General features: G+C 52.5%; 1 long non-coding RNA gene across 3 annotated transcripts in view; it reads left to right on the forward strand.

Annotated features, from left to right (window-relative positions):
* The first annotated feature begins 484 nt into the window (after positions 1-484).
* The window catches only part of LOC112677310 (uncharacterized), a 92,061-nt gene continuing 74,333 nt past the window's right edge, over positions 485-18,212 (forward strand). The window contains exons 1-2 of one of the 3 annotated variants that reach the window (XR_004818851.2): positions 485-618; positions 7,265-7,472. This is a non-coding gene — a long non-coding RNA (uncharacterized LOC112677310). Of the gene's footprint in view, positions 619-7,229; positions 7,473-18,212 lie in introns of those variants that run through there. The other 2 variants (XR_007413255.1, XR_007413254.1) reach the window with 2 other exon arrangements.

The raw sequence follows: 18,212 nt of genomic DNA on the forward strand, positions 1-18,212 counted from the left end.
GGCAGTGCGAGGCTGACAAGAGGGTTGGAAGGAGGTAGTTCTCAGGGTGAGGAGGGGATGCATGGAAAGATAGGACAGCAGGTTGGGACTGCTCCAGGGGTGGAGATGGGGGTTGGGGGGTCAGGATATCTCCTGGGGAAGTGGGAAGCCACCAGGGGGCTGGGCTTTTCAGGGGGCATTCAAGGTGGTCAACTGTTGGCAGCCCTGACCTGGGGGCTCTCTGGGGCAGGTGCACGTGCTCGTGAGTGCCTGTTTGTGTCATGTGTGTAGGTCATCGTGTGTGTACTACAGGTCAGTGCTAGGTCTGAAGGAGGAGGGGGCCTGGAGATCACCAATGCTCCTCCATCCCCCAGTTTTCTTGCTGGGAGACTGAGCAGCAGAGGCCACAGCCTCGTCCCAGCCCCACTGGACTGTGGGAGCTGTGGGAAAGCCCTGGATGGAGGTGGTGGCTCTTCTTACTAAGATTAAACAAAACCCACGCTGGGGCCAGTTCACAGCCCCTGTCTCAGCCTGTCCAGGCTTGAGAATGGAATCCTGGCACTGGAGCCACGCAAGCTGGCCTCAGTGGGGTGGACAAGGGGAGGAGTGAGCAGGTGGCAGGTCCCTGCAGGGTAGCAGGTAAGGGCACCCAGTGACCTCAGTCTTGGCCTCCCCGGGGCAGCCTCACCCAATGCAGGAGGCCCCTGGTGCCTCCAGGGCCCAAGCGCTCTGATCCGGGGACCCTCATCAGCTTGGGGAAGAGGTCCTGGGACTCCTGCTCTGGCCCCAGGGGAGCCCGAGGGGAGCAGCTCGGAGGATGGGTGCGGGGTGGTTTACGGTGCTGGCCGGGTGCCACCCCAGCCGGCGGGGGCCTGCCCCAGCCCCAGCTTCTCAGGCGGCTCAGGGCGAGCCCCCTCCGCTCCCAACCCCGGCGGGCGGAGGAGAGGGCGTGTTTGTTCAGTGCTGGGGGGCTGGGGGGAGCAGGAAGCGGAATTTCAAAGCGGCCTCACCCTTTGTTACCCCTTCCCGGCCCCGCCCCCACACCCCAGGCTGCATTCCAGAACCAGAGGGGGTCCTGCCCCGGGAGAAATCCGCTTACCCGGAGGCTCGGGTTACAGCCTCGGGGCTCGGGGAGGAGCCGGCCCTTCCCGGCCCCACATTCCGGACGGCGGGGCACGGCCACCCGATCCCCACCCTGGGACCCCCTCCAGGCCTCCGGCCCCAGGGGGGAGGGGGAGGAGCTCGGAAGAGGAGGGGATGGGGAGCAGGACTGACCCCTCCCTGCGGGCTCCCGTCAAGGTCGGAGAGAGGGCTTCGGGTCGTGTGCGGGGTCGGGAGCCCCGACTCTTGTTTTCTGCTCAGGAGCTGACCTCAGACAAGGCCTGCCAGGCGCCTCCTGATTTGATGAGGTGGGCTGGGCCGAGGTGGGGTCCTGTCTTTCCAGTTAGGGCGGCGGGGGGCCTTCTTACTTTCCAGTGCCACTTTACATGGGATCAAATGCACTAGTCTTACTGTACAGCTTCACGAGGTCTGGCATTCGAGTGACCGCCACCCGGAACAAGACAGTGAACATGCCACACTCCAGAAAGTTCCCTGGTGCCCCTCCCAGTCAGGCCCCCACCCCAGGCGGAACCCCTAGTCTGATCTCCATCACCTCCTTTGGGCCTGGCTCCCATCATTCATATCTTGGGGATCGTCCATCTCATTGCAAGCTGTCCTTTTTCGTGGCTCAGTTTATTTCATTGTTGTCCCTTCTGTCCCTGGCCATCCCAGTCCTTCTGGTCCCAGACTGAGGAGTGAAGCTGCTCTGGACTTCTGTGTACCTGTCTTCTTGTGGAGAGGGAGGGACTCAGTGGGACACTTTTGTTTGTTCCTTGATCCCTCATAGGAGCATACGAAGACACAGGGCCTTTGCATGTATTATTCCCGCTACTGGACTGCTCTGCTCCCTGTCCTTGGTGTAGGAGTTATTATCCTTTGGGTCTCAGCTTAAATGTCACCTTCTTAGAGAGGCCCTGGCCTACCACCGGGTCTACTCATGTCCCCCAGCCCTTTATTCATTGGCTTCATTGTCTTTGGGGTGCTTATTGCCATTTGCAACCATCTTGTCCCTGTACTTGCTTTTTGGGGTGTGAGGCCCCTACTGGAAGTTTCCTGCTCTCTGAAGGCAGGCACTTCTGCTTCAAGTATCCCAGTGCCCAGCATGACTCAGAGTGGTGACGAGTTAAATATTTGTAGGTGCATCTATAGGGTGGTGGGGACCCTGCTGGGCTCCTAAGTGCAGTCTCCCCTGGGGAGGTTTCCTGCAGCCATGACCCTTGGCCCAGGAGGCCTGCCAAGGAGGGATGGGAGCCAAGGTGGGATGGGAGCTGTGTGGGCCACATTCATACCTTTCTTATCTTCTGGCTAATGGTTTGCCAACGGTGTTGGGTGTTGCGCTTCTAGAGGAGGGGGTGGGTGGGGCCGCGTTCCCCCTCGCCCCTGACTCCTGCCTTGCCTCCACCTGCGCTGCTCAGCGTTCAACTGTTTTTTTTTTTTTTAAGATTATTTATTTATTTATTCATGAGAGACAGAGAGAGAGGCAGAGACACAGGCAGAAGGGAGAAGCAGGCTCCATGCAGGGAGCCTGACGTGGGACTCGATCCTGGGTCTCCACGATCAGGCCCTGGGCTGAAGGCAGCACCAAACCACTGAGCCACCCAGGCTGCCCCCAACTGTTTTATAATCATAGGTACAGGAGGCAAGTCTCTCGGCTCGGGAGCTTTGGAAACCACTGCTGTAGGTGATGGGGAGCCACTGAGTAAGGAGGGGAGTGATATGGAGGTAGCCGGCAGTGGCAGTTGAGCCTGGGTTGGTAGAAAGAAGGGCTGGACTTGGACCAGTTTGCCATCAGGCTGCCATGGGCTGGGGGACTGCAGCCCCTGTCTGCAAGGTTGCTTGATGCCTGAGAGCAGAGTGGGGAAGGACCCACTAGCCCTTGGAACTGGGCCAGTTCAGCCGTTTGGGGGTAACAGGTTGGGCTAATAGCAGGGAGCAACAGACCCCACTCTGAGCTGGGGAGTATGAATCCCCATAAAAGACATTAGTGTTAAAAGCAAATCCTGGCCATCATGTCTTCCAACAGGAGATGGGGGCCCAGATCCTGAGCTCTGCCTTTTTGGCCAAAGGATGGAGGACCAGGGCAGGAAAGGCAGGTGCTCATGGTCAGTCATTCATTCAGCTGGATAGAGGCAAGGACGGGTGAGAGAAGCTGGTGTCCCAAATCCAAGGTGAAGCTGGTTCCCCTCATGCTGCCCTTCCCCAAACCTGGCTTTCCAGCAGGGAACGCCACATGCAAGGCCTCGGGGCAGGGCTCCTGGGAGAGCTGTGGGGCAGGCTGGACAGAACTGGTGAGCTGCACAGGACTGGGACCTCACGGCCCCAAAGAGGCTGCCGTGAGCCAAAGTTAATTCTCACCAGTGTTCTCTGGTGTAGCTTAAGCCTGGATCACCTTTCTGTTCTGCCGCAGAAGCTCCTCACACTTCCCTGTGTGGCACTGCTGTGCAGCAGGAGGGGGAGGAAAGAGCTTGCTTAAAACTCAGTCTCTGGCCCTGCATTCAGAGCTTTTTGTGGGGGCAGTTTGTGGATGGGACCAGGCATCTGCATTTTAATTACCACCCTGTCTCTGTGTCCTCCAGCGGCTGTAGCAAATGACCACCAATTGGGTGGCTTGAAACAACAGAGACATATTCTCCCACAGTTCTGAAGGCCACAGCCCAGGCTGAGTCTCACCGGGCTAACATCAAGGTGTTGGCAGAGCTGGGTCCTCCTGGAGGCTCCAGGGGAGAGTCTGTTCCTGGCCACTTCAGCTTCCAGTGGCTGCCGGCATTCCTTGGCTGGTGGCCACATAACTCTGCCTCTGCCTGTCTTCACCTCCCCTTCTCCTCTTCTGTGTCAAATCTCCCTCCTTCCATTTACAAGAACACCGTGATTACATTCACAGCCGGTCCAGACAAGCCACGATCATCTTCCCATCTCAAGATCCTTAATTTAATCACATATTCCATGTCCCTTTTGCCTTCTAAGGGAATATTCTAGCCGTTACAATCTGGATGTCTTTTTTTTTTTTTTTTTTTTTTTAAGATTTTATTTATTTATTCCTGAGAGATACACAGAGAGACAGAGACACAGGCGGAGGGAGAAGCAGGCTCCATGCAGGGAGCCCGATGCGGGACTCGATCCCAGGTCTCCAGGATCAGGCCCTGGGCCAAAGGCAGATGCCAAACCACTGAGCCACCCAGGCATCCCAATCTGGATGTCTTTAGGGGGGATTATTCAGTCCACTCCCGTTCCTGTAGAGATTCCAGTGTAGAAGGTCCTGATACTCTCATAAGAAACCCCGGTTGGAAGGATCGTCTATTTAACTGATGGCTGCTCTCTTGTGGCTCTCGGAGCTTACAGAAACAGGGCACCATTCAGCATTTATTTAAGAAGCCCTCGTGGAGCTCCCGCTCCGTGCCGAGCCTGTGCTGGATGCTGCGGACATTCAGGTGGGGTAGACCCAGCCCCTCATGCTCTGAGTCTGGTAGAGAGAGAGATCAGGCTCCTGCCTCCCCTACCCCTGCTCCTGCCATCCACCCCAACCTCCCCAGAATGTGAGGGCACTGTTCTGGAGCTACCCAAGCGCAAGGGTGGGCCTTGTCTTCTGTAAGCCAGCCCCTCACTAGTTGCTTGGTTCTGGAGTTCTGTTCTAAGCCACAGTGCCCAGCATCTCCTGAGATGGGGACCGCGGCACATTCGTAAGAGAGGGCCTTGGGACCAGTGGCTGTGGGATGCCCTTTCTCCCTCGTGTGGGACTCAAGCAGGTGGCCTCCACTGTTCCCTGAGGATTAAGCTTTTGCTGCAAAAGGGACAGCACTACCTCCCCCCCCCCCACCCTGGACTGGCCATTCTGTTCTGGTGTCCTTACTGCTAATGCCAGCCTGAGTCAGGATGCCCACTGCTTGCAGCAGGGAGCATCCTCACTGATGCTGCATGTGGCAATGCCACCCGGTTGTCCAGCTGCCCTGCCTTGAGACTCCTCTGATCCTGGCCACCCTCTCCTCGTCAGCTCCCACCTGCCTATGTGCCGTTTCCTGGATGCCCCTTCACCCGCCACTCCCTTTGCTTGAGCCCTCCAATTCTTTGTTCTACAAGGTTCTGCTCAGTGGTACCTCCTCCATCCTATCTTCCCAACCTCCCAGGTTAGAAAAATCACAGTGACGAGGGCTCACCCACACTGCTGAGCCCTCACTGGGCCACAAACTGCCGAATCCTTTACAACGTGCTCTTATCATCCCCATTCTATAGCCAGGAGGTTAGAGCGCTTGCTGGAAACTAAGCACCCACCCTGGCTTTCTTCTTTCTCCCAGGCTCAGCATTTGGTTCCCCGGCCTTGGGCATCCTTTGCCCCTCATGCCTCCCACACCTCAGCCCTGGGGCATGGTGGGGGCTGAGGAAATTCTGCTGGGGACAGCAGCTCAGTGAGCAGGATCTTCTTATCACCTCTCTGATGGGTAAACTTGCAGACAGCACCCTGCAGGGCTGAGTACTGATAGACAGGTTCCAGGTGCTGGGGGAGCTGAGCCAGGAGGGGCATTGGCCGGTGTTGCCACAGACCCTTTAGCAGAGGATTGAGGCCACCCCTCACTGCCATCCCTGTGTATGCCCTGCAGCAAAAAAACATCCAGTCTAATTTTTGCCAAGTTATAAAAACCACTTCTCTAGCAACACTTCATTTAATCTGGCGACAGCGAACATCAAATTGAGTGCCTTCAGAGGGCTGGGAGCCCTCTGCTAAACACTCTGTGTCCTTGACCTCACTGGACTGCAAAATTATCCTCCTTACGAGGAGGGGGAAACAGGCTCAGAGAGGATGGGTGAATTACCCAAAGTCACCTTGCGTGGGAGAGGAGGACGCAGGGTGAAATCAGGGCTTCTGGTCTAGATAGAACATTTCCACTGCACACTTCCATTCATTGCTGCCCCCACGAAAGGCTTGCTAAATGATCTTCAGAAAGGGGTTCAGGGCAGGGGGCAAGAGGGGGACAGGGGAAAGTGCGTGTAGGGGAAGGCCTGGTTCTGGAGCCTGCTCTGCCCAGTCCCAGTGGAGTGACCCCACGCAGGCAGGAAGGAATTTTACTTTTCTAAGCCTCAGTTTCCTAGTCTATAAAATGGGCACATGGTAGTTGTGAGAATGACAGACCTTTTCATGGACTGTTCCTCTGTCTGGGCCATTCCTCTCCGGCTTTTCAGAGGACAGGCTTTTCTCAGACCCCTGACATCTCAGCATGAAGGCCCCCTCCTCAGGAATGCCCTCCCTGACTACTCCCACACAAAGGAGCTGGCACCCCACCTCCTGCCTTGCCCACTGGTTGCTGTCTCATTCACTGCCTTGCTTAGTTCATCCCCAGCCCTCATCACAGGCTATGATGTTCATGAATTCATTTGTTTGTCTGTTGCCTCTTCCCCAGCAGACTGTGTGCTCCACGAGGGCAAGCATGCTCTCTAGTAGTCTGTCCCCAGCATCTGGCAGGATGCCTGGCAAGAGGAGGGGCTCAAAACACACTTGTTGCCGTGGCAAATAAATCACGAGAGATGATGCATATAAAATGCTCAACACAGTGCCTCCTGCCCAGCAATCGCTGGAGAAGTGCTAGCCAATGTTCTTACTACAAAACAAACACAGACACATTTGCAGCCTGTTTACAATAACACTGGGACCTTTGGGTCAGTGGCTCTTTGAGCACCAGTGCCCTAGAGAGAGCGCAGGGTCTGCCGCAGTTGGGGAGCACCCCTCTCCCCCAGGTATGCCTTGCACACTGTTTATTGTTGTGAGAACAGAACGGGACAGGGCCTTGCCGTTGAGGCCGGTCCTGGGAGCAGGGAGGCTGGGCAGCAGGCTAAGTGCAAGGGACCTGTGAAGTCCTCAGAGACACCCTTGTCCCAGCCCAGGTTGGGCTCACCTGTCATTCCTGCCGCCGCTCACCTTGGCAACTTCCCAGCCCCAAAGTGCCAGGGGGAAAAATGACGTTTCTTTATAGAGGATCATCCTCCAGAGTTCATGGCTGCATCTCTAGGACTTAGCAGGCACTTGGCACATAGTAGGTTTCAATAAATATTTGTTTGGTAATTAATTGATGAGATGAATGGAAAGCATGTCTAGGGTTGTGAGTATTCATCCTTCCGAACCGACTTCTTTGAAAAACCCGTGAAACCTTTGGGTCCCTTCCCCCGGGGCCATCTGGAGTGGAATGTGTCATTTCAGGGATTTCTTGGGCTTCTCGGCGCCAAGGTCACCCAGAGAGCTCAGCTTAAGATCCGCCCGGGGGGACAGGAGGGCCCCCGAGATCCCGGGGAGCCCGTGGGGAAGCTGGTACCACGCACGCTGGGGCACACCCGCGACAGGCCGGCGAGGAATGGTGTGAGCGGACCTCTCTCCTCTTTTCTCGGACTTTGTGCTCCCCAGGAAGCCGGTAAGAGGCGAGCTGGCGGGGGGCAGGCGGCGCGGGAGGGGGCAGAGGGGGAGAAGATGCGAGAACCGAGGGGCGGCGTGATGGAGAGGCTGGGCCCCTCGGAGGGCCGCGCGGGCGAGCGGGCCGGGGGCTCCGGGAGCGGGCGCAGCGGCGCCGGGAGGGAGCGGGGCCGAGGCCGGCCGCCGGGCTGTGGCTCTGCCGTGAGCCGCCGCGGATTCCCGGGCCGCCTTCGGGCTCGAGCGCGCCGCCCCGCGTTCCTGGCACCGGCGCGCGGCTTCCTGGCGGAGGCGGGGCCTGCGGAAAGGTTACATTTGCACAAAGTGCGGGGCGCAGGCGGCGCGGAGGGGCTGCGCGCGGGGGGCGGGCGCGGGGCGCGGGGCTGCTGGCGAGCGGGGCCGCGCGACGAAAGGCTTTGGCGTCGCGGAAACATGCGTCTGGGGGCCGCGCAGAAAAATACCAGGTTACACGCCGGCGGCACACGCGGCTCCTCCGACCGGAGCCTCCCGCCGCGGTTCGCGGGGCCTCAGGGTTGCCGAGGGGCGCCCCGACTGCGCGCTCCAGCCCGTGCGCCCGGCCTTGCGCCCCACCGCGGGCGGCTGTGCTCCTCGCGCCCCGGCCTGTGCCCGTTGGGGCCTCGCCCTCGCAGCTCCCCTGCTCTGCCCCCGAAGGCAGGTGAAAGGGCGCCGTTTCCCCACGTCTTAGTGTCCCCCACCCCCGCGAAGGCCGGTGTGGGCTGGGTCGGGGTCGCCCTGACCGCGGAGGCGGGCTGCCGCTGGCATCCGTCGCCGCCTTCCCTCGCGCCTCGCCACTGTCTGCTCCGCTCTCGGCTCTCGAAGGACTGGGCTGTGGCCTCCAGCACCCGACTACACTGTGCTGCGAACAGTGCCACCACCATCCCCCCCCCCGCCCCCCTCGCATTGCGTCATTCTGCTTCCAGACCATCTGCGGCTCCCTATTACCGCCCTCACATTGTAGTTGACACCCTTGGGTCTTGCCCAGCGCCGGGGGTGGGGGTGGGGTGTGATGTCAAAACTCCCGACACCTGCAGTGCCCCCTGCCCCACTGTGGTTGGGGCTGGGAGTAGAAGGGCTTCTGACAGACACCCACCTACTCTGTTTTTTGCTCCCTCTCTCCTTCAGTCTCAGACTCTCTGTCTCTGTCGCACTGAACTGGGTCTGTCGGTTGACTCTATTCATTCTGGGCCTTGCACGGGGCCTGGGAGAAGCCTGTCCTGAAGCAGGAGCAGTCCCCATCCTCAGGGAACTCAGGCCATGGCAGGCAGAGTGGACACTGCCCAGTGGGAAGGTTAAGAGCTGAACTGTGTAGTCCGGTAGATCTGGGTTTAAATTTTGCTCCTTCATTTCCTCGCTGTGTGCGTCCTTGAGCAAATTGCTCTCTGAACCTCAGTTTGCCCAGCTGTCAAACAGGGATGGAAGAGCAGGAAGGGCCACTCATGGGGCTCGGCTGGTGGATTTAAAGAGACAACCTCAGTAGCTCTTGGCATTGTGCACCGTGGCACCCGCTCGCCAAAATATTTTATTACCATCAGGGCTATAGAGAAGGCCACAAATAACTGGAGCCTCATGCATGGCAAGAATTTCAACTGGAAAAGCCTAAGCAAAGGGGTTCAGGAAGCAGATGTTTAGCGTGGGGCTGCGGGGTGGACCCCAGCACTCCAGGAGCAAGCACATCTAAACATCCAAAGCTTGACTACCCAGAGGCACACTCCCCGCACCTGGATCAACCAAGGTCAAGGCTGCAGTACTCCTTTCATTGGGCCCGGGGAAGCCTGGCTCCCTGGCTCCCAGTGTGGCTGTAACCCGGGAGGGCACCACCCTCCACCTAGCTGAAACAGCTTTTCTCTGAACTCTCAAAAGTAGCAGGTGGGGCCTGCTTACTGCCCCCCCCGCCCCCAGGAAGGCTGGCTTCTGGGAGCCCCGAAATGACAGACCAGGGAAAGGGATAGACCATGGAGGGAGGGAGGCCTGTCATGCAGGTCCCTCCAGAGATTAATCATGCCCTTGCAGAAGCTTTGGGCCCATGGGGTCCTGGGCCTCTCAGAAAATCATCCAAAGACCGGACACCTGGGTGGCTCAGTGGTTGAGCATCTGCCTTTGGTTCAGGGTGTGATTCTTAAGTCCTAGGATGGAGTCCCCCACTGGGGTCCCTGCAGGGAGCCTGCTTCTCCCTCTACCTGTGTCTCTCTGCCTCTCTCTGTGTGTCTCTTGTGAATAAATAAATAAAAATCTTTTATTTTTTATTTTTTAATTTTGATTTACTTATGATAGTAACAGAGAGAGAGAGAGAGAGAGGCAGAGACACAGGCAGAGGGAGAAGCAGGCTCCATGCACCGGGAGCCCGACGTGGGATTCGATCCCGGGTCTCCAGGATCGCGCCCTGGGCCAAAGGCAGGCGCCAAACCGCTGCGCCACCCAGGGATCCCAATAAAAATCTTTTAAAAAGATCCAAGGGCAAATGGGGAAGGGGGTAGTTGAGAACATCCTGTGTTCACTGCTGCCTTGTTGTCACTCTGGGGGCCTCAAGAACAGGGTTGCCATCAGAAGGGGTCCCAGCTTTGCTTCTGAGCTGGGGACTTGTTCCAGGCCACTGTGGTTGCCTTGACCCCCTGGAGCCCTCGGCCAAACACAAAGTGACAGTTGACACTGAGTGGCCACTTAGCATGGGCCATGAGGTGTGGACTCTTAGCAATCTGAGGAAGTGGGTATCTGTTCAGTTATTTATTTATTTATTTATTTATTTATTTATTTATTTATTTATTTAATTTTTTAAAAAAGATTTTATTTATTTATTCACGATAGACATAGAGAGAGAGAGAGAGAGAGAGAGAGAGAGACAGAGGCAGAGACACAGGCAGAGGGAGAAGCAGGCTCCATGCCGGGAGCCTGATGCAGGAGCCAATCCCGGGACTCCAGGATCACACCCTGGGCCAAACGCAGGCGCCAAACCGCTGAGCCACCCAGGGATCCCCAGTTATTTATTTTTTAAAAAAGATTTTATTTGTTTATTCATGAGAGACACACAGAGAGAGAGAGAGGCAGAGACACAGGCAGAGGGAGAAGCAGGCTCCATGCAGGAAGCCTGATGTGGGACTCGATCCCAGGACCCCGGGACCATGCCCTGAGCTGAAGGCAGACGCTCAACTGCTGAGCCACCCAGATGCCCCTGTTCAGTTATTTTTTAGATGAGGCTGAAGATCAGAGATCTTAGCTGCTTGTCAGGTAGTTAGTCATTGGTGAAGCGGGAACCTGAAGCCAGCCTTGCCAGACACCAAGGTCTGGACTCAGTTTTAGCTAAGTGGCCCTGAGCCACTTCCACTGGTGGACCCAAGAAACCAGCAAGCAAGCAGTGTGTTGGAGTGAAAATCCCAGTCTAGCTGACAGGCTGCCTCTGGTAATGTACCCATTTTATGGATGAGCTAGCAGGGGCTATGCTTTGGAGACTTGCCCAAGGACACACATCCATAAGGAGTGGAGTCCATAAGAAAAAGGAAATCTTAGCCTATGGGACTGGAAGGAGTCTTGGAGCTCTTCTAATCCAAAGTTCATTTTCCAGACAGGGAAAACTGTGGCCCAAAGAGGACCCAGGCCTGCCCACCCACTGAAGCATCATCTTAGACTGCATGCTCCTCCCCAGGGAAGTGATGATCCCCGACCCTGTGAATTCCACGGAGCATTTGAGAGGAAATGGAAGGTGGACTGCGGAGGGCAATGAAATAAATGGGACCGGGCTCTCCTCCAGAGAACTCCCTGGACTCTCTGGCCAGAATTTCCCCTGCTAGAATTCTCCAGGGGCGGGAGGAGGGAGGGCATGGGGGAGGGGAAGAATGCAGCCTGTCAGCCAAGGTCACAGCCTTTCCTTCTGGGGCCTCCCAAGTCCCAGAGCTGATTTGCCCTCGCTGGCCCTGTGGAGGGTATAGTGGGGTCAGGGCAGGGGAATGGAGGGGCTCAGGGGCCCTTGGGAGTGAGGGCCTCTATTGGTGTCCTCACTTTTAGGAGTTCCTTGCAAACCAGGAGAGAAGAATCTTCCCTCACCCTTTCTTCCTCCATTTGCTCTGCCTCTCTCCCTCCCCTCCAGCATCTGGAGGTGCTTAGTAGAACCCCCTACAGCCAGATACAGCGCCTCGCTTTGGCACCTGAAAAATGTGGGTGCTGCTTACCTTTCTGGGGACTTGGGTTCAGAAGCAGGAAGGCTAGCGGTCTGTGATGCTACCAATGAGGGACCGGGAACCTAATATTCTGATTAAGGGAGTCTAACATCCTGTCCTCCTTGACTTCACCGAGATTTATTAGGCTCCTGGTTGGTGCAGGCAGCCCTGGGCAGGGACTAGGGTGTGGCCAGGAGGAAGGAGAACCCTCGCTGGGGCCCCCAGGGAGCTCCAAGTACACTGTGGGCTCAGCCTAGGAGTCAAAAGCTATGAGTATCTGAGAGCCTTGTTCACACCAGAGTGGTTCTATAGGACCCATGACTTTTCTGGAAGGAGGAAGGAGGAAAGAAGGGGTGTGGAGAGAGGCAGGGGTCACACCAGGGCACTAATTTTCATGTACACTTTCAGCGAATTTAATCTTCTTGGATCTCTCACACCTATGAATACAAATGTCTTAAAATACTGCCCCTAACAGAATAATAGCACTTGTCCCTTTCAGCAGGCCGTGCACCCAAGCATCTCCAGTGCTCTGTGAACATCCATTAATTAAGGCCCAATTAAATAGTTATCATTGACTGAAAACATACTTACTGCACACATGCAACTGGCTATTGGTTTACTGATGTGGCTTAACCCCTGCTATCGCTGTGCTTGAAATACATGACCCGAGGGCATAAGAAGATGGGGTTCTTTTCTGTCGATGTGCAGGGAGCCGCCGGGGAGACTGTCTGCTAGGTGCATCAATTCTAAGCACCCTGAATGGGCCCTCAGGTCTTGTCCATTCCCTGCCCTACTGCCTCCTTCTATGCTGGGAGCTTATTCAGACAGACCATGCATGCCAGACTCTTCCAGAAGAAAGAGTTCTGGAAGTTCTCAGTCAGTAGCAGCCTGGTTACCACTCCCGTCATCTAAGTCTCACCCTTCTCTTTTCTCTCTCTCTCTCTTTTTTTTTCTCAGAGAGAGAGAGGCAGGGGAAGGGAGGGGCAGAGCAAGACGGAGAGAGAGAATCCCAAGCAGGCTCCATGCCCAGTGTGGAGCCCAATGAGGGGCTCCATCCCAAGTTCCTGAGATCATGACCTCAGGGTCAGACACTCAACTGACTGAGCCACCTGGGTGCCCCTTCTCTTTTCTCATTTGAAGAGTGGGTCCCTGTAATTATTTATTTTTTAAAGAGTATTTATTTGAGAGAGAGAGAGTGAGAGAGAACACGAGTGGGGGGTGGCAAAGGGAGAAGCAGGCTCCCTGCTCAGCGGGAGCTCAGAACCCTGAGATCCTGACCTGAGCTGAAGGTAGATGCTTAACCGACTGAGCCACCCAGGTGCCCCCTGAGTTCCCTTTAAACTCCGAATTCAGTAATGCCTCCAAGTCTCCTGTCCAGTGGCTTAGGGATCCTTCTTTGCTTTCTACTAGAAGACATTTCTCCCTGGAAGAAGTGCTGCTTGGCCAAATTCTGTGTTGCTGTCGGGCTTGGAGGAAAGAGGATGAAAGATGTACCATATACTGAGCAGGGGGCCTGCGGTCAGTGTGTCAGGCAGGAGCGGAGCCACCAGTGACCTGAAATTTCTCATCAGTGTTTCTCCAGGGAACTGGGGCCTAGGTGTTGGGTGGCTGGCACAGAGTTCTGTGATTCTCTGGCCATCCTAGTGCAGAACAGCAGGCAGGAGCAGAAGCCCCCACTCCAGGACTGGGGTGATGTGGCACAAGGAAAAGACCAACTAACTGGTCATCAGGGACTCTCTGGAGGTATCTGAGAAGGAGATAGAAGGGAAGTTTGTTTTTCACGGTGGCCACAAATGTGGAATTTGGATGAGTGCCTAGGTACAGGGGAGTCCTAGGACGGTGTGAGACATACTCCTATGGGATTTCCCAGGGCTTCTATTTCTTGAAATTTTACTGTGACATGATTTGAGTTCCACAAATGACAGAAACCAGACTGAATTTGCTTAGGAAAAAAAGGGGAATTCATGAGCTTGCATGAGAAAAAAAAAAAAACAGTGACGGGGCAGGAGTGGAGCAGACATCAGTGAGGACTGGGGCATGGGAGTCAACTTCTTCCAGATTTCTAGCTATTCTTGCCCTACTGCTTCTGCCTGTGAGGAACAGCTCACTGCACCTGGGGTTTGAGGGGAGCTCACCGGTGGAGAGGGGTGCTTTATAAAACACTGATTTATCTTCTTTCCTAGCCATTGCTTTATTTAGGTTTTTTTGTTTGTTTTTTTTTTGTTTTTTTGTTTTTTTTTAGTGAACTTTGATCATCTCTATTTCATATATAGTAACATAAAATCACTCATGGTATTGAGTCTTTTATTTTTTTATTAAAGATTTTATGTATTCATGAGAGAGAGAGAGAGAGAGGCAGAGACACAGGCAGAGGAAGAAGCAGGCTCCCTGCAGGGAGTCCTATGCAGGACTCTATCCCAGGACCCCAGGATCACAACCTGAGCCAAAGGCAGATGTTCAACTACTGAGCCAGCCAGGTGCCCTCTTATGAGTCTTAAAACTTCAACTGTATCTGTACTTTACTTTCTTTTCATTCTTAATATCAGATATCTGTGCCTTTACTCTTCTTTGTGTTGATTAATCTTGCTAGATGGTTGTCAATTTTATTGTCTTTTCAAAGAACCAGCTTCCAGCTTTGTTGATCATTTTCGTGATTGTTGATGTCCTTTTCATTTATGCTCTTATCTTTACTGTTTTCTTCCTTCCAGTTTTTTTTGAGCTTCTTTAGTTAGTTGAAAGCTCTATTCATGTGTGTTTAAATCACTCCTGTTTTAGAGTAAATGCACTTAAGACTATATATTTCTCTATAAATGTCAGTTTAGTTCCAATCTACAAATTTAATTTTGCATTTATCTTTTTATCCTCAAGACCAAATATTTCATAATTTCCATTGTGATTTCTGTTGATGTCTTTGAGGGGGGCTAAGTAAATAATTTCCCTTTTTCTCTCCCGGATTCTGAACAGATAAGATAAAGGTGGGGGTGGGGGAGAGTCATCTTTTTAATTTATTTTTATTTTTTATTTTATTTACTTATTTATTTTAAAAATTTATTTATTCATAAAAAAAACAAAAAAAAATTTATTTATTCATGAGAGACAGAGAGAGAGAGAGAGAGAGGCAGAGACATAGGCAGAGGGAGAAGCAGGCTCCACCCAGGGAGCCCGATGTGGGACTCGACCTGGGACTCCAGGATCATACCCTGGGCCGAAGGCGGCACTAAACCCCTGAGCCACCCAGAGATCCCCTATTTTTATTTTTTAAAGATTTTTATTTATTTATTCATGAGAGATACACACACACACACACACAGGCAGAGGGAGAAGCCAGCCTCCTGCAAGGATCCTGATGCAGGACTTGATCCCGGATCCCGGGATCACGCCCTGAGCTGAAGGCAGACGCTCAACCACTGAGCCACCCAGACGTCCTGAGAATCATCTTTCAAAAAAAAAAATTTTTTTTTAAACTGCTAAAGGTGGAGGGCCTGGCTGGCTCAGTCAGTAGAGCATCCCATTCTTGATCTCAGGGTCTTGAGTTCAAGCCCCACGTTGGGCATGGAGCCTATTTAAAAAACAAAACACCCCCCCACCCCCCGCCCCGCCAAAACCTGTTAAAGGTAAGGTTGGCGGATGAGAGTAGGTGTGACAGCTAAATTGGTGTCCTAACACTGAAAATGGGGATTTGGCAGCCTTAACCCCTAGTCACTGTGCTGCTGTGTGTGGCGGTGGTCTGGTGGTCAGGGAACAGAGAAGGACCACTGCCTGCAGGCAGCTCACTCCAAGAAGAGAAGAGAAGTTGGTCAGTGGAGCAGCCCACTTTATCTTCCCCACATCGACCCATCAGCAGTCGCTTCCTTCTCTGGGCGGAGAGGCTCAGTGTGTTACACTAACTCAGCTCCCTCTGCGTGGAAGGAAAGGTCAGGACAGGAAAGAACTGTTCCTGCAACCATTTCCTGATGAACCCATGAGATCGTTGGGAACATGCTTTTTAGTTTTCAAAGATACATCTGTTGTTGTGTTAACTCTGACTATCTTGTTGTTGACTTATTTTGCGGCATGGTGGGAAGAGAATGTGGTCTGCCTTGCATCCACTCCAAAATTCGTTTAGGCTTTCATTTATGACCCAACACAAGTCAGTTTTGTTTCTTTTTTTAAGATTTTATTTATTTATTCATGAGAGACATACACAGAGAGAGGCAGGGACATAGGCAGAGGGAGAAGCAGGCTCCCCGCCAGGAGACTGATGTGGGACTTGATCCCAGGACCCCAGGATCACAACCTAAGCCAAAGGCAGACGCTCAACCACTGAGCGCTGTGGCACACCCAGGTGCCCCACAAGTCAGTTTTTCTAAGTGTGCACATGCACTTGACCATCATGTGTTGCATTGAGTTGGCTGCAGCTGTGGACATGGGAGTCAAACAACAGAGATTCCTTCTCTCACCGTTCTAGAGGCTGGAAATCCGAGATCAATGTGTCAACAGGTTTGGTTTCCTCTGAGGCCAATCTCCTGAACTTCTCCTATGTATTCACACACCTCCCTCTGTCCGGCACCCCTGGTGTCTGTCTGTCTGTCCAGATTTCTTCTGCTTGTAAGGACACCAATCAGACTGGAGTAGGGCCCCCAAAGGGTTTCATTTTAACTCAGTCACTTCTGTAAAGGCTCTGCCTCTAAATACAGTTATGTTCTGAGGTACTGGGAGTTAGGACCTCAACATGTGAATTTGGGGGATCACAGGTCAGCCCCACACGTGCATTCTCGGTTGGGATAGGTGCATGGATTCCTGCAGGTTCTGTGTGTATTCACACATCAAACTTGTTCATTCTGTCGTTCACATCTTTCATATCTCATGTAAATTTTCTTTGCTTGCTCTGTTAGTTTCTGGGGAGCATCAAAATCCCCATTCCTTTTGTGGATTTCTTGATTTTCCAAAGCAAATCTTCTAGTTTTTGCTTTTCTTATTTTGAGGCTGTGTAGTGAGGTATAGAAAATTTAATTTTTGTTGCATTCTTTTGGTGGGTTGTTACTTCAATCATTCTATAGGGTCCCTATCTCTTAACGTTTCTTGGACTTACGTGTATTTTGTCTGATACTGGTATTACTATATTGGCTTTCTTTTGGCCCATATTTGCCTAGTATATCTTTTCTCTTTGTTTTATTTTCTGCCTTTCTCTTTTCTTTTGCTTTAGAGTGTTTCTCCTAACCAGCATAATATTGTATTTTGTTTTGTTTTGATCCAATATGACATTCTCGGTCTTTTAAGAGGCAAATGAAATCAATTTACATTTATAATGATTGTTGATATATTTAGATTCACATCTACCATTTTATTTTGCTGTCCTACTCACCCTATCTTCTAAAGTTGTTTCTCATGTTCTATCATCTATTAAATCTGCAGTGTTCTGTACTCTCCTTTTTGCTTTGATAGTTTGGAAACTATAGATATGCTTCTGTTGTTTCCCTAGTTGCCCTTAAATTTTTGTTTGTTTGTTTTTTAAAAGATTTTATCTATTTATTCATGAGAGACACACACACAGAGAGAGGCTGAGACACAGGCAGAGGGAGGAGCAGGCTCCACACAGGGAGCCTGACATGGGACTCGACCCTAGGTCTCCAGGATCACGCCCTGGATTGAAGGTGGCACTAAACCGCTGAGCCACTGGGGCTGCCCATAAATTTTTGTTTGTTTTTAAAGATTTTTTTATTTACTTATTTATTCCTTATGATTATTTTTTTAAAGATTTTATGTATTTATTCATGAGAGATACAGAGAGAGGCAGAGACATAGGCAGAGAGAGAAGGAGGCTTCCTGTGGGGAACTGGATGCAGGACTCGATCCCAGATTCCCAGATCATAACCCAAGCCAAAGGCAGATGCTCAACCACTGAGCCACCCAGATGCCCCTCTTACCAATGTTTAAAGCAGTGCTGTCCAATAGAGGAATAATGTGAGTCACACACAGTATTTTAAATTTTCCTGTAGCCATATTAAAAAGCAAAAAGAGGGGCACCTGGGGTGGCTTGGTCAGTTAAGCCTCTGACTCTTGATTTTGGCTCAGGGCATGATTTCAGAGGTCATGGGATCAAGCCCCCTATTGGGCTCTGTGCTGGGCCTGGAGCTTGCTTGGAATCCTCTTTCTCCCTCTCCAAAAAAAGCAAAAAGAAACAGGTGAAAATAATTTTAGTAATACGTTGAACTTAACATTATACATCAAAAATAGTATCTCAAAATGTAATCGTATAGCATTATTAACGAAACATTTTGTATTTTTGGTGCTAAAATCTTGAAACCTGGTATGTATTTCACACTTAACAGCACATCTCAATTGGGACCAGCTGCATTTCAAGTGCTCAGTAGCCACATATGGCTCATGGCTGCTGGATTGGACGGTGCACGTCTAAGATACTCAGCCCCTCTGCGCTCCTGGAGGGTATCCTCTGAATGCCTCCTCCCCTCTGCCTTGTTAACTTACTCTTTTAAAATATCAGTTTTATTAATATATAATTTACATATAATACTCATGCAATTTTGATGAGTTTTGAGAAATGAATATACCCGTGAAAGCTCCACAGGAGTGAA

This window comes from Canis lupus, chromosome 9, assembly GCF_003254725.2.
Source record: "Canis lupus dingo isolate Sandy chromosome 9, ASM325472v2, whole genome shotgun sequence".
In the NCBI taxonomy this organism is placed as follows: domain Eukaryota; kingdom Metazoa; phylum Chordata; class Mammalia; order Carnivora; family Canidae; genus Canis; species Canis lupus.